Raw genomic sequence first — 16,646 nt, 5'->3', positions numbered from 1 at the left:
CCGACTGAGCCATCCAGACGCCCCTTTTAATTATTGTTTCTAAAGAAAGATTTTATTGATGAGATCTTTAAGTCAGAGAGAACTTGAGTCAAATCCAGGTTCCCCTGGTCATTTATGGAGATTTAGTCAAGTCCATTATCATTTTAAGTCCGCAAAATGGAGAGAATAGAATTAACCACGCATGCTTATGTTTGAGCATTTGATATAAGAAAGGGTCTTAGGCACCAGACACTTAGTAGGCTGTTGTTGTTGTTATTGGTGCTCTCAGATTGTCTACTCTTAAAAGGGCTCCTTAATTAGAGTTAATTAATTGTGGCTAATGATCTGGTTCAGGGCTTGGAGGATGAAATCTCTGGAAGAAGCAGAAAGTTGTGGGTGGTCTCTTGTGAAACCTACTTTCATGGCCTCCCCTTGTTGGAAGTACTGAGTGGTGATCACATATCTAGGACATTGTAGAACAAGTAATTTAATTCTTGCTGTGTCAGATGCAGACATCAAATGGAAGCACATAAACCTAACACAGAACCAGGGTTTACAAAAATGAGTTATTTTTATGGAAGTGATTTATGGCCATTTTGGATAGGAAATGTGAAAGGAAAGGGCAACCTAAGTCTTTTTAATTATTTATGTTTTTATTGTACCAACAGAAGTCTCTGGTTCTCTCTAGCTTGGACTAATACTGAAGCAGAAAACTCATGATAATGGAAGACTCAACTTTCGTGTTGGTGACTGAGAACATTATTCATGCTCATCAAAGTGCTTCACGGAAGTCGTTTAATGTGGTGTCTCTTCAGCTGAAAGAATGCTGACTATATTGATGGTTTCTGCTAATGCATAGAAAACAAACAGCAGCAGATTGGCTCATGTCTTCCCTTAGGATTCTCTGTCCTTATCTTTGCATTGATAGTTTCCCTAGTTGTTCATTTTCTCATTTAAGAAATAAGGATGTAGCACCACATTCCCAAACAGTCCCTGCCAATAAACAGGACTCTAAAAGACCTCAAAGATTGGGGCTGGAGCCCCGCTGGGCTCTGGGTCCAAGTAAACAGGTAATACATCCGAGTGGGTTTCCTTTGATCCAGTGGGACATTCACACCTGAGTTGGCCTTGACAAGAATGCCTCACTCCACTTAATGCCTCTGCTTTCCACTCCTCATTGGTCACAGGATACATTTGGGGTGATCAAACTGGTGTTGCTTGCTTTATAAGCAATTTATGGAGATCAAATGAGTTAACACCCTTGTAATTTCTTTGAGAAGTGAATGCATCTGAAAGAGTAAGACATCATTAATTTTCCAGTCTTTTTCTTATTGTTTGTTTTTTTATTTGATAGACAGAGATAGACAGCGAGTGGGAGAGGGGCAGAGAGAGAAGAAGACAGAGAATCCCAAGACAAGAGAATCTGCACTGACAGTGCAGGGCCCGATGTGGGGCTTGAACTCACAAACCGTGCGCCCAAATCAAGAGTAGGACGCTAAACCACCTGAGTCACCCAGGCAGCCCAATTTTCCTGTCTTAATTCCACTCTTCACACTTGTTATCACCTCCCTGGACTGTGTGGTCCTCAGCACAGACCTGCCTGTGAGGATGGGGAAGGTGAGTAAAAAAGGGAGGTTGCGGGACTCCACTTAGGACTTGCAATACGGCACTTGGACAAATAATTATACCATGCCACAGAGGACTTGTTTTGCCTGTGTTCACTTACTTTGGTTCTCATTATGAAGTTGGAAAGACTTCGGTTTTCGGTGTTTGGGAGAAACAGTCAGTGGCCTTATTTGTACTTGTGGAAATCTTTGTGGGCATGGCCGTGGCCAGGGCAGCCCTCTGCAGTGGCTGTAGCATCCTGACTTCATTCCTCCTTCCGGCTTTGATTTTCCCTTCACCTTCAGCTCCTCAACGTTCAGATTTCCAGGCAAATCACTTTGGGCATGGCATCCTTTGGGATCCCGAGGAGCAACTTCATAAAATAGGAAGAGGTGACATTCTTACAATCATCATTTGCACGCTGTGGCACGGTCACACTGAGAGTAGACGACAGGTTTTGTGGATGGAAAAATATTGAGTGACCTATGTCAACTGATTATTTGGAAAAAAAAAACCTTACAGGTTTATGGTAGTAAACTTGATACACAATAAGCTGTACTTCTTTAAAGTGTACCATTTGATGTCATTACCGATTTTATGATCTTTATCATTACAGAGTCTATTTCTATTGACCGATTATTTTCTTTGTTATGGGTTGTTTTTTCCTGCTTCTTTGCATAGCTGGTAATTTTTGAATGAATGCCCAACATCTGCTGATTATCAGAATTTTCAGTGTTTCTGGAACTATGGGTAAGTGACTTTGTGGAACACAGTTAAGTTCCTTGGGAACAGCTTGATTCTTGTCAAGCTTGTTCTTAAATTTTGTTCAGCAATATCAGTGCAACCTTCAGCATAGGACCTATTTGGTCTCGTAACTGAGGCAACATCCTTCTGAGTTCTCATCTTTTTGCCCTATGACTTGCAAGGTTTGTCTCCGTCTGGCTGGTGGGAAACTAACATTAACCCTGGCCATGTGTGAGCTCCAGGAATGATTTCATTTGCCTTTTGTGATATTTCTTTTCCAGGCCTTTGATAATTTCCTCATGTACATGTCTTTTCAGGCAAGAGGTTAATTCTGATGCCAGTTACTTCATCATTGTCAGAGCCTATGCCAGATGATTCTTATCATGGGAGAGAAACTGTTCCCTGCCCCCAAGCACATATGGCAGACCTGGATGGAAAGGCATTGGTGATACCAGGAAAGATGACGGGGAAAAGGAATTAAAATTGGGAAGTAGGAGAGAAAATGAGTGTGTTTTAGGATGGTTGTAAAGACAACCCAGGACCTTAAAAACTTTCCAAAAGACTTTATGTCCCGATAACAAGTAAAAAATTCATAACACTGGTTGGCTCTATCCCAGCTACCTTAGTTCAAACATTAACATTTCTTACAGCAAGTCCGTTGCAATATATGGTGTTATATGAGTGTATCTTGAACTCCATCTCCAATAGTTTCTCATGGTCAGTGAAGTCTCAAGAACAGCATTAATGGTAGAGCTCCAGAAAATGTAGTCATAGGAATTATCCCCATGTTTTGGTGATGTTTCCCGTAGCAACAAGATCATACATGAAACTGTGTTATCTGTAAAGAGATATTGAAGAGATTATTTAAAAGGTGTGGACCTGATGTAAGACCAGCACAGTACCCCAAGACTACTAACAGAACTTGGGGGTAAGGGATTTTTAGTGAAGCCCATAGAAAAAAGGAGATTGTTTTTTAAAAATAGTCATTGTTGGTCAAGGGATAGAATCATCCTTGATGACACCATTGACAAAGAGCCAGGAAAATAGACACCCAACTTCACACTGACTTTCCCAAAATTCCCTGCAACTGCTCTCCGTTGGCCAACCAAAATTGGGATCCTATTGGCCAAAACAATAATCTGAGTTCATAGATGTAGTCCATACATTTCAGCCATCCACAAGATGCAGCAGGGTATAAAAGAGTGACTCTTGGAAGGCAATCAGGATCTTGGAAGTCAAACAGGGTATCTATCATACTCATTGTAAATTTAAAGAGAATTTTTTAAAATAATTTTTTATTTTTGAAAGAGAGAAAGAGAGAGAGAGCATGAGCAAGGGAGGGGCGGAGAGAGCGAGAGAGAAAGAGACAGAGAGACTCCAAAGCAGGATCCTCACTGGCAGTGCAAAGCTCAATGAGGGACATGAACCCAACAGTGAGTCCTGACCCCAGCCAAAGTGGGAAGCTCGACCGACTGAGTCACCCACGCGCCCCTATCGTATTTGTTTTAAAAACTCACATATGGTCTTTACAGAAATTTTAGAAAGTTACAAAAAAGTCCAAAGACAAAAGACCAAAATTTCCAGAGATTACCATTTTGATATAGGTCACTCCAGTCTTTCCCCTCCCTCCTCTCTACCTTCATAAATCTGGAACACACTGATAACTGACACATATGTAGATCATCCACACATATGCATATCACATCTGCCTGTATAGATCATTCATATTAACATATCACCTACACACTAATTTTACCAAGTTCTATGCAATTTAGCATGTTTACTATATTTTGCTAATTTTATATATATATATATATATATATATGTTATGTGTGTGTGTGTATATATATATATACATAGAGAGAGAGAGTGAAAGACTATTTTTATGTTGCTTATTCCCTTAGCCATATATTATGTTTTTCCTATAGAGAAAAAAGTTTTTACCTTTGCTTTAACCCTGAGCCATATACCATGGGAAACCATCAGATCGGAACTTAAGACTTTGCTTAACCTGTGATAATGTGTCGTATTTTAAGGATATTATTAAAGATCCAGTTAAAATAGAAAATTAAGTGATAGAGTTTTCTAAATATCACATTTCCCCTCCTTTTCTATGCCATCAAAGTTAAACTGGTTCAAAACATTATTCTGACATTCTTTTCAGATAAAGCCACCAACAAATATTTGAAAGAAAATCTCCTAGTTTTATTTAAGCATTTGTTTGTAATAGAGCAGTTGTTAAGAATTACATCAGATTAAAAAAAATGTTTCTTAAATATACATATTTTAAGTTTATTTATTTATTTTTGAGAGAGAGAGAGCACACCAATAAGCAGGGTAGGGGCAGAGAGGGAGGGAGAGAGAGAGAATCCAAAGCAGGCTGTTGGCCCAGAGCGTAATGTGGGGCTCAAACCCATGAACCATGAGATCATGGCCTGAGCTGAAGTCGGACATTTGACTGAGCCACCCAGGTGCCCCTACATCAGATTTTTTAAAAGCAAGTAGTAGACATTCATTCAATCAAGGAAGCAGTTGAAAAAAATCCTCATTTTAATCAGAAACATTTCAACCCTCCACAGCTCCATGTGGCTCTATGGCAAATAGTGAAATGCAGTGATTTTGTTGGTGCTTTGCCTATTGTCTATACTAAACCACTGCTTATTTCCTTTTATATCCTCCTGATTGACTCACTAAGATTCCTTGAGAAAAGCAGTGCCGATGTAGTACAGGAAGTAAGCTCATTATTTGCCCAAAGAGAAATCTATATCCATGTGTATAGGAAAGATCTATCTATAATCAAGTTTAATATACTGCATTATTTTCCACTTTCTTAAACTCAGATATTTATTTTACCCTATTTAAACACTTTTTAAAAATGTTTATTTTTAAGAGAGAGAGAGAGAGAGCACGAGCAAGCAGGGGAGAGGCAGAGAAAGAGGGAGAATCTCAAACAGGTGTCTATTTTGAGCCTGAGGCAGGGTTCGAACCCACGAACTGTGAGATCATGACCTGAGCTGAAGTCAGAGGTCCAACTGACTGGGCCATCCAGGCACCCCAAGAGTATTTACTTTTTTTTAAAAAAAAATGTTTATTTAATTTTGGGAGAGAGAATGAGGGGGAGGGGAGGGGGAGGGGCAGAGAGAGAGAGGGAGACACAGAATCCCAACCAGGCTCCAGGTTCTGAGCTGTCAGCACAGAGCCTGATGCGAGGCTTGAACCCACAAACCGGGGGATCATGACTGAGCGTAAGTTGGATGCTTAACCCACTCAGCCACCCAGGCGCCCCTATCCTGTTTAGAAGGCTCTCGTCTTGCCTCTTCCCCTTAGCATTTTCTAAGACATAAAAAGAAACGGAGAAACTTAGTTTGATTTTCATGGTGATATTGTCATTGCCCCTTCTCCCAAAATAAAATAAAGTGAACCCATAGAATTATTAGGATGCACTCACATTTGACATGAATTCTCAGCAAGTCTTCAATTCTCCCCCTCCTGTTTTATGATAGGTTTGGTAATGTTACAGATAATCTTTTCCAGCAGCTGCATGATTCATACTGTCTTTCTTCTGCTTTCACACCAGGGATAATAGTGAGCTGAAGAAACTCCAATCTCTGTTCAGGAAAGTGGCCATGGTGACGTTTGAATTTCTATTTCATTGCTTAGCACACAGAGCTATGGAGGGGTTCTTGCCGTGAGTAGGGCTGACTGCCAGAGTTTTCCCTGAATTTTAAGATTTCCTTCATTTTTGGCTTTCACCTCCACGTCCCCTGGGGACACAGAAAATCATGGGTTCTTGAAAAATAGGGTTTTATTTTATAAACAGTGGGGTTTTTCTGATCATTTTGTACCAAAGTGGACAAAACTGCTGAAGTCTCTGGGAGAAAAGCAAATACAAAAAGTTCAAAAGTTTGCTGTTTATAATGAATGTTTTACAAATTGTCCTTTTCCTGCCCTGAGTGACTCAACCGTTATCAATTTTTCTGCGGTGCAGATTTTTCAAAACAGCCATCAGGAGCCATTCCTTATTTTCTCTTAATGTACCCGGTCCTAGGAAAAAAACTGCACTGTCGTACCGAGTCAGTTACTGTCTGTCATAAATCTTGTCAACGTGTGAAACAACATGGTCAAGGAGGGAAGATTGAAGACCGTTATTAAAATACCTGGCTGAAAGAAATGTGCTAAGAGCTTCACGGTTGTTAGTGCTAAATTTTAAATGTGATGATTTTGGGGCGCCTGGGTGGTGCAGTCGGTTAAGCGTCCGACTTCAGCCAGGTCACGATCTCGCGGGCCGTGAGTTCGAGCCCCGCGTCGGGCTCTGGGCTGATGGCTCAGAGCCTGGAGCCTGTTTCCGATTCTGTGTCTCCCTCTCTCGCTGCCCCTCCCCCGTTCATGCTGTGTCTCTCTCTGTCCCAAAAATAAATAAACGTTGAAAAAAAAATTAAAAAAAAAATGTGATGATTTTGAAAAAAAAAATTAATTGGGAATAAATGTGGGCATCAGGGATATAGAACTAACGGCCTGTAGAAGGTGAATGCCTTTGGAAAGATTTTCCTCCAGTCACATGCTCACTTTAGGGAAAGATTCGACCTGTGTAGGATTTTGAAGATGCAGGTCAACAAAAGAGCGATGCCATATTTATCCCCCTGCCCCCCCCCCTCCAAATAGAAGGGGCATAAAATAAAAATGTCTTTCAATGATACTTTTCTTTTGTGGGTCTGATCAGTTGTGGTAAATGTTCTACCTCTTGCACCTGTTGGTCATAATTCATCATTTATGATGGGATCCTACTGAGTTTTACGTGCAGCTTCATTTTTGGTTGGCCAGCATGTGTTTGTCCAGTTCCTAAGGCAGTGAGCGATGATGTCTTCCTTGGCCAGTCAAATTCTTACTGACTATGTCCAAAGTGAGTCAGTCAACAAATAGCCCTGGTTCTGGGATCCTGCTTACAACAAAACATACAAAATCTCTATTCTTACAGTATTAACATTCAGGTGTGTACACAAATAAGTATTTTTCGGGTTCTTGTAGACCCTTCACCAAGCAAGCTCCATGACTCTCTATCTTGTTGCTTTTGACATCCTCTTAACCTGGGATGGCACCCAGTGCAGAGATGTTCAATACATATTCCACTTAACAAGGAATAAGGTCTAGTTTTAAGGAGATTCATCTGTCTCTTTCCACCTCATCAGCAGCTATTTTGAAACTGAGTGAAGAAAGTATGATTTGACTATGTTGACACACAGTTCTTTATGGGTGTACTCAAAATTAATTCAAATCTTAGCCTTAGTCAAGCTTCCCATCTGTTCTGGGATGTGGATACCCTAAAAACCTGCTCCCAACCTGGTCCCTCGCTCAGACTCTGAATGCCATCCTGGCGCCCACGACTATGGTAGCAAGGTCACTTCCTGGAATATAACATCTACTTGGGCATCGGCATGCTACCTGCCCCTGGATCTCCTGGATTCCCCACCTGCGGTTACAGATCTGTTTGGGGAAAATTATGTTCCCAGGGTTGAAAACCCTGGTGTTTTCATAGCAGTATGATAACAGACTGGATACTAGATTGTCTGCCACCTCGGCTTCCTGGGCCCCTCTGTCTCTATGGTTGTACATCCACACTGTGGTCCCACACAACCTACGTCTTTCTTCCCTCCTTCCTTCCCTCCTTCCTTTCTTTCTCTCTTTCTTTCTTTCTTTCTTTCTTCCTTCCTTCTTTCTTTCTTCCTTTCTTTTCTTTCTCTCTCTTTCTCTCTTCTCTCTCTCTCTCTTTCTTTCTTTTTAAATATTTGTTTATTTTTGAGAAAGGGTGAGATGGAGCATGAGTGGGGGAGGGGCAGAGAGAGAGGGAGACACAGAATCCAAAGCAGGCTCCAGGCTCCGAGCTCTCAGCACAGAGCCCGACGCAGCGCTCAAACTCACGAACCGTGAGATCATGACCTGAGCCAAAGTTGGACACTTAACCGACTGAGCCACCCAGGTGCCCCCAACCTACATCTTTCTAATTCAGTAAATAGGGCCAGATGGGACAACCAACGGCAGATGGATGAGTATACAGAGTCCCTTCCATATGCCTCTCCAGAACCTTCACCTTTATGCCTCTGCTCACTGCCCTGGGAGGCTGACCAGTGCAGACTGTGCAAAGGGCTCCTGTCCCTGAATGCCAAGGATATCTGGACCCAAGGGTCTTCATTGCCCAGCTCCTGTCCCTGGCCCATTGCTCAGCTAATTTCCTACAACTGTCTTGCTCTGGTTACTTCTGTTCTGCAGGTCTGTCTCTCTCTTTCCCAGGACCACCTCCTCTCTTTGCTCTCCTTAGTGTTATTAGCCCCTGGCTTTGGCACTCTGCCTTTTGGCTTCCTGGACATTTATAAACAGAACCTGCATTAAGCCCCCTCTTCATCACCAAATGGGAGTGTGCGTCTACCTCTTGCCATGGCCCTGGCTGGTACACTGAGGATACCTGTGCAGAGCCCTCAAGATAAAACTGATCTGACTTCGGAAAGCCAGGGTGCCAGGACACTTACGGCAGCCGGGATCTCTGATGGCATCCCTTGAGGCTGGCCTTCCTTTCCTCCTACTGGTCTTGGTCTGCCCACCATTATTCCTCATCTCATTCACAGGTAAGTACAGATAGTCTTTCTTTTTCTGTCATCTACCAGCTTTATCCATCCACAGGAAACAGGAGCCCAGTGCTTGTGTCTATGGTTGAACAGGAAAGATGAATCCCGTCCCACCCCCTCCCTCCCTCCCCCTCTCCCTTCCCTCCTTTCTCGGCCTTAGAATTCTGACTTGCCTTCCCTCATAAATGACAATGAATGAAGTATCCCAGCTCAGAATATCCAAGTTTCTTATTGGTCCTGCAATGCACTAATAAGCTGTAATTAACCATAATGATTGTCATAACAATAAAACAAAATCTTAATTTCCTTGTTATGAGAAGAATTTCCTCTCGTTGCCTCACCACAACGTTTCTTTATTTCAATTAACTGTACAAAAAGAAAGAAACAAGTTAATGGGCCAGAAATGGGCCTGCCCCAGAGTGGTGATAAATACTAGAAAGCTAATCAAGAGAAGTGGCCTTTCCAAAAAGAGCTATAGTCTCCTAAAAGAAATTTGTTTTTAACTTTTGATTGTAATTCAAATGGTCTTGAGACAGTGATATTTTATTTTATTTTATTAAAAAAAATTTTTTTAACATTTATTTCTTATTGAGAGACAGAGAGAGACAGAGCATGAGTATGGGAGGGGCAGAGAAAGGGGGAGACACAGAATCTGAAGCAGGCTCCAGGCTCTGAGCTGTCAGCACAGAGCCTGGCATAGGGCTCCAACTCATAAAACTGCGAGATCATGACCTGAGCCGAAGTCAGATGCTTAACCGACCGAGCCACCCAGGCGCCCCTAAAAGTGAGCCCAATGGACAATGATATTTTAAAAGGATGTTTGTTTTGTTTGTCTGAGTAACTGTAACATTTGGTTATGGTTTCAGAACATCCATCCTGGAATTTACTTACACAAGATTACAAATTCATTACGTTTTCCATCAACTTCTCCCCAAAGCTCTGACTTCCCTTATTCCGTTTTATAGATACTCTTTCTCATTCCCTTTAGAGCAACAACCTCTGCATCAAGCTGGTGGCTCCCTCAACCTGAGACTCTGTGTCTCTCGTCTCTATTCCCACTGTCTGACTCTATGCCCCGCATAGCAGGTGTTTCGGTTTCTCAGAAGGTCAGCCTGCTCTTCCAGACCCAGAGCAGCATAAAGGTGCTCTCCTGTCTTAGCGCTATGGGCTCAAGTCGTGCAGCCTCAGTTTCCCATGGCACACATGGTTGGAGAGCTCTGGTGCCCTTGCTTATCTTCTGAAGACGGATATATCTAAAAATAGCTCGAGTCCACAAACCATCTATTTACCAAGGCCGATGGAGTTTTCCGAATAAGAAAAAAAATAGTTTTCTTTCATTCGAGAACTTGACTGTTTGGACTGGCCTGGGGAGCAGCTACCCTGAAGCCCCGTCTGATGCTTGGATATTCTGGAAATGAGCCTCGGGTTTAACTACACCAAGAGGGAGCCCCACAGGGTTGCTAGTAGCACTGAAACGAGACACGGTGAAGTTTCTGCCTGGTGTAGAAGTTACAGCATTTCCAAGTTACTCCGTGAGCTTTGGGGGGAAGCTTCGAAGTCTCCAATGCTGCCTCGTTGATTCCAGGTTGGAAAACAGACAAAGGGGTTTCTGTGTGTTAGTTACTGCCTTCTGCATCTAAATCCCGCCTGCGTAGTAACAGGATGTTAGAGGGTTTTTCCTCAGGGTTCGCTGGCAGCTTGTCACTGGTTCAGGTGAAGTTGTCATTTCGTAAGTCATGTTGTAGGATTTTAGCCCTTGAGCGCGTTGCAAAGACGGCCCTTTCTTCCCCGTGCGTTTTGGTGGGAGGCTTCCCCCTCCTGAAAGTGGCCTGGCAGTGGCGTTACCTGTGTGCCCGCGTGCACGTATTTGGGGAGGACGTTCCGAGAAGCCTGTCACCGTCGGCCTGGCCACCTGCGGCAGCAAACCCAGCATGGCCCGCTTGGCTCGGTCTCCGTGGCATCGCGGCGGCTCTCCCTGCAGCTTTCTGGGTGATGGACCTCCTGGCTGCATCTTATTGATCAGAGGACAGCTAGGCCCCGGGGAGGTGGCCGGTCCATCAGACCACCTGAAGTCAGCTAAGCTGGGATTAATGTTTCCTAGGCGCTGAAGCTCGGTGGGGTGCGTGAGCAACTCTAGCTTGTTGCATCCTTAAAACCCTCTGGAGGGGTGGCTGGACCACAGATGAGGTGCGGCTCCTTGGAGTTAATCACTTGCCGGAGCCCTCCCACCGGGCAGTGGTGGGGTCCGGGTCCGGACCCGGACGTCGGGTTCTGAAGCCGCCACAGCGCGGGAACCGTGTTGTCTCCCTTCTCTGTACCGTGCTCGTGTGTCCTCCCTTGTCCTCCTGATCTGCTCTCCACCATCCTCCTAGTCCTCTGCTCCAGGAGCGTTCTGGACGCACAACTGCCACGCGTTCTCTTGACTTCTGACTCCCTTTTGGGCTCGGCCTGGGAAACCCTGGCGGGAGATGAGAGGGCGGGAGGAGAACCCGGCCTGGCGTGCGTTTCCGGGCTCGGGTTCCTCTGGCTGCTTCTCTGCGTCCAAGCTTCCAGCTCCCTTTACAGCCCTCTCTGTTCCCAAGTTCTGGCAACTGCCTCCTCCCTTCCCGATCCAGGCCCCTCTGTTAGTCCTGGGGTCCTTTAGGGCACCTAGGGTTTCTGTGTTCTCTTCCCACACCTTCGTAAATAATCCCTCACCAAACCCCTCCCAAACTGCTCTGTTTGTGCCCTTTGTTTCCTGCCGGGCGTCAGCACAGACATGCCTTCGCTGTGTCATCATTCAGTTAAATGATGTCCTCGGGTCTCATGGAGTATTGATACCAAAAGTGTGCATTTCAGAGGGTCTCAGCAGTCTTCCGGGGATCTCCAGTTAAATGTCTCCGGCATGACGTTCATGTACATCCTGTTTCCAAGGTACCAAGGGACCCAAATTACCATATTCTCTCTATAGGGCACCAGCCGATAAATATCTGGTTCAGCTAATTTATAGGCGCCAAAAACTGTATTTCGCAAATGTATTTATTGGAACTTTTCTTTTGTCCGAAAAATAGAACCATGCTAACCCAATGAGCTTTAGGCTGGCTTCAGGGCAAAAGCAAACATCCGTTCTCAGGCACCTGCTAATGGCTCCCTCTTCTGATACTTCCATCTTATTTCTAGCCATTTGGTTCCTTTTGCAATCTACCTTCACTTTCTTTCATAAGATAATGAGCGCCTTCCCAAAGAAGACAAGGGTTAATCCCATCCTGCCTGCCTCAGATTCTTTTTTCACTGAAGACAATAGTTGGTTTTTTTTTTTTTTGGTTTGTTTTTTTTTCCCCCTCTACTTCAGCTGTTAGAGCCCATGTGACAATTTGAAGAAGGATCAATAATGGCCTCCATGGTCAGAAACGTTAACTCCTACTCTTCGAGCTCCCTGCTCAGCCTTTTGGGGCTTCGAGGTGATGTGGGACAATTGGACTGACAGAATTGGTCATAAGAATCAACTAAAACAACACAACTTGGTTTTTACCCCCCCCCCCCCCCCCCCCCCCACTGCACAGAGATTAATGGCTGAAATGAAAGCTTCACCAGGAACCAAACCCACTAGAGTGCAGGGCTCTTGTTTCAAGGAGTGTGCTTTGTGACAGCATCGCTTGGCTGCTCTTAAATTCTTGCTCCTCTTCCCACCACAACCCCCACCTCCAAGTCCCCCCTCCCCGAATGGCCACGTCAGTCTCTCCTATCAAACAGGATTTGGTGCTAACATAGAAGTTGTGATGTTGGGGAGGCATTTCTTAGGCTCATTCAATGGGGCTCCAAAAATTCAGGTACGCCTGGAGTTTGGGAAATGAAATCTCCGTCCACTGAATTACTGAGAAGTCGTGCTTCAAAACTTCTTAAGTAAATGCTCAGCCTCGTGTCAAAAAGAAACCATTCCAGCTATTGTGAATTCAAAATGGCGATTATGGTTTTTGTTTTTGTTTTTTAATTTCTCAGAAATACACCATTTGATGGTTCCCACATTGCTAGGGTAGGAAGGGGGCAGAAGTCAAAACTTTCTTTGTTATGTGACACACGGAGCTCCATCCCCTACTGAATTATTCCATAACCAGTTTGGGTCTCTGTACATGCAGTGTCTCTACGAATGTTAGAATTAAAAGGAAACTGAGGTTTGGAAAACCCAGGGCCTAATCCTGCGTCTCGATATCAGCAGACATGTGAGCTGGACAACTCTTTTGCTTTTCTTCCCTGGATGTAAAGGCCAGACAGTTTTAGTGGTTTTCCAAATTTTTAGTGAAAAACATCTTCAAAAAACATTCACGGATGCCAGATACGTACGGCCAATATAACTGGGGTTAACAGAATTGTGAACCAAGAGTATAATCTGCTTCCCACCTCTGCTCCTACCACATCGCCGGAAAGTCCGAGGGTCCCTGGACCAGAGGCTGTGGCCTCCCATGACTCTTATATTCCGTGTTGTTAGATGTCCTTCATTTTCTGTTGAAGTTACCTATCTCATGTTTAGTAGACAAATCATATTTAATAAATAACACGCAGCATATCCTTCAGGAGGATGGGGAATTGTGGAATGATGTTGGGAGAATAATCAGGAGTAGCTATATCCTAGTGAAACTAAGAGCTTTGTGGAGAGATAACAGTTCAGGATCGCCTGTGCTATATACTGTTGCTTCATTACAGACCAGAATGTCATCAGAAAGGTTGGAGGAGGGAACATTTATATATCATCTCTCTTACTTTTTTAAAGTTTATTTATTTATTTTGAGAGACAGAAATGGGAGAGGGGCAGAGAGAGAGGTAGAGAGAGAGAATTCCAAGCAGGCTCTACACTGTCAGCACAGAGCCCAATGTGGGGCTTGATCTCAAAACCGTGAGATCCTGACCTGAGCTGAAATCAAGAGATGGGCACTTAACTGACTGAGACACCCACGTGTCCCTCATCTTTATTAATGTTCACAGTAATCTCCTGCATGAATAGCATGGTTTCTTTTCCACATGGGTAAATTGAGGCTCAGAGAATTTGGCAACTTGTCCACAGTCAAGCATCCAGTTAAGAGACAGTTAGGAATTCTCCCAGATGTCCTCACTCTAAACTCTGGGCTCTTGGACTATTTTCTACAGTGATTGTGAAAAGTGAGCCTTTGGAGGGAAATTGAGTGAACTTTCCAGATTGATGAATGAGCTGTGCTGGGATTAACCACCAGGCTCAATTTTGTGGTCTTTCCTTTGAAGGGTGTTATTGATCAGTCACTTGCTACTACTTACTTTTAAATATATGGCTCGTATTTTCCTATCAAATAAAGTGACCCAGCTGGTAAGGGTCAAACCATCACCCAAGTTATTCTTCCTGTTACAGTTGAAAGGAGAATAAAGAGCTCTCTGTGTTCAACAAAAATATCTTCAAGGCAAAGGTGGATTGGGGGAAGGTGGTCTGGATGCGATAGTATTTATCTTATGGCGGAAGAAAAAATTTTCTTTATTTTTTCATTGTTCTTTCTCTTTTTCTGTCTACTGCTTTATATTACCTTTGACATATGTATGAAGGGGAAAACTATATTGAATAACTTTGATCTTGGGGATGAATGATTTTTAAGTTACAACCTATGTTGATGGAGCGAAGTCCTTCTTAGATACTATAATGACCCAAAGCAGGAATAACTCAGAACAAAACTTTTTTTTCTTCAACATTTTACCCAATGGCACTGGAAGACACAGAAAAATCAGATATTTTTGCCAGTCTTTCATATCAGAGATCAAAATCTACTTCTTAGTTGAGGTTCTTATAAGCAAATGAGAGCATCCAAAGTCAACCAGCATGGTGAGCCATTTTCAAAGAGCAGACTAGTAACACTGCATCAGACTTAAGTGAGCTGCTTGGTAGACACTTAGATTTGTGTGCCCCGGACGGACCAACCTTAGCCGAGGGTTGGGTGGAATGAACATCCTAACTGAGCCCCCTGGTTGATTCATGTGCCCCCCAAATGTTGAGAAACAGTCCTGGTGTGGAAGCTAGGCAAAACTGGCTGCCTATCCTCATTCCATTGTTTAGTATCTGCATGATTTTGGGAAATCTTGATACCAACATTGGAGGCCAAGGCGAGAAACCTTGAAAACAAATACTACACGGCTAAGATCTAGAAAAGGTTACTTGTTACTGCTTGAGGATAAGGTTTTGACAGCCTCAGCAGTGCCGGGCCCATCATAAACGTTAGCCTATACTCTCACAGTGTGTGCAGAAAAGGCATTTTCTCTTAGAGCTTAAGTAAAAGATAGGATGGGACTTTAGGGGGCCTGGTATAAGGACCACTATGAAGTAGGGATCACAGAGAGGCTGTGAGTGTTAGGAGCAGCCTGATCCCAGGAACTCAATGGGATACCTTGTGTCCAAATATATTTCTCACTTTGTCATGGGGACTGCAATTTTTCACTGAGATTCATTGCAGTAGGCATAAAATGAGTTGTTCTCAGAAGGGTAAGACTTCCTGAAGTCTATTCACACTGATCCAGAGCAGAGGGGAAACCCTGGAATGGATGGGTTGGGAGGAAGTCGGGCACAGGATAGGGCAAAGCATGGAATTTACCTCTCAGGTTTTGTTTGGACCTGGCTACATTTTATTTGTTAAATTTGATCTTTCCAGAATAAACTGGATAGAAAGCCAAAAGGCAAATTTAAAAAAAAAACGCATAAGCAGGGGATTATAATATAAAGCTGAATTTGAGCCACAAGCAAATTAACAAAAACGGAAGTAGGAGAGTTTAACACATTTTTCTCAGCCCTTGATGATCAAGTGTTTAGTAAATGCATATATGGAATATTTGAGTGAAATAATTGAATAATATGTTATCATTGAATAATACTGAATATTGAAAAATCCGACATTGAATATTGAAAGACATTGAATAATGTATTATCAAATAGATCTAACATACATTGAAACGTATACGTTATACACAGACACTGGACTTTCAATTCAAATGTTCATGGGGCATTTATACAAACTCGCAATATATTAGATTACAAAGAAAAATAATATTGCAAGTGAGAAGGAGAGTCAAAATTGTCTATTTTTGGCTATGCGATAATATTATAAATAAGTGCCAACTTTGAAAGTAAAATAATAAAACCTCAACCATTTTGATTTTATAAAAACATCTGGAAAATAACTTTAGGATCAAAGAGAAAGTCAAGCCTGAAATTGCAGAATATTTAGGAAATAACAAAAATGGGAAAACTCCAAATAAAAACCCATGACTTATTGCCAAACTTATACTCAGAGAAAAATAGAATTCAGAATAAAACTTAGGTTGTTAAAAAGTACCAGAAAACAAAGCTAAGAAAAGCAGAAGGGAAAAATTACCTAAGTTAAGATGATATTGTCAGTCAGAAAAAGTAAAAAATTTACAGAATTGGTGCATATATCATGGGCTATCCCTTCAAGAGGAAAATAAGCAATCATTTAGATAAAACTCAGTAGGTAGATAAATCAAGGGATGGGTAAGGAGAAGAGTGTAAGAATGCCAAAATGGAGAAATAATCAGTTATAATAAGACTTAAAATAATTATAAAAGTGTACTTTACACAAGTCCATCCTAAACAAGATCAAATATAGGATAAAAAAAAGTATAACCACAAAACTGGAAAGAGGAGAGAGAGAGAGAGACAGAGACAGAGAGGCCAAAATGTCTACTCAATCTCATAAA

The 16,646-nt window shown here is 42.7% G+C and overlaps 1 long non-coding RNA gene across 1 annotated transcript; it reads right to left on the bottom strand.

The window, feature by feature from the left end:
* Window positions 1–1,431: 1,431 nt before the first annotated feature.
* On the bottom strand, window positions 1,432–5,925 carry LOC123588205. The gene is made up of 3 exons (XR_006707747.1): window positions 5,777–5,925; window positions 1,706–3,166; window positions 1,432–1,579 (listed from the first exon to the last, which is right to left on the bottom strand). It is a non-coding gene; the product is annotated as an uncharacterized LOC123588205 (long non-coding RNA).
* Between the last annotated feature and the right edge of the window lie 10,721 nt (window positions 5,926–16,646).

Source organism: Leopardus geoffroyi, chromosome D3, assembly GCF_018350155.1.
Source record: "Leopardus geoffroyi isolate Oge1 chromosome D3, O.geoffroyi_Oge1_pat1.0, whole genome shotgun sequence".
NCBI lineage: Eukaryota > Metazoa > Chordata > Mammalia > Carnivora > Felidae > Leopardus > Leopardus geoffroyi.
This window is presented reverse-complemented; position numbering and strand designations above follow the sequence as displayed.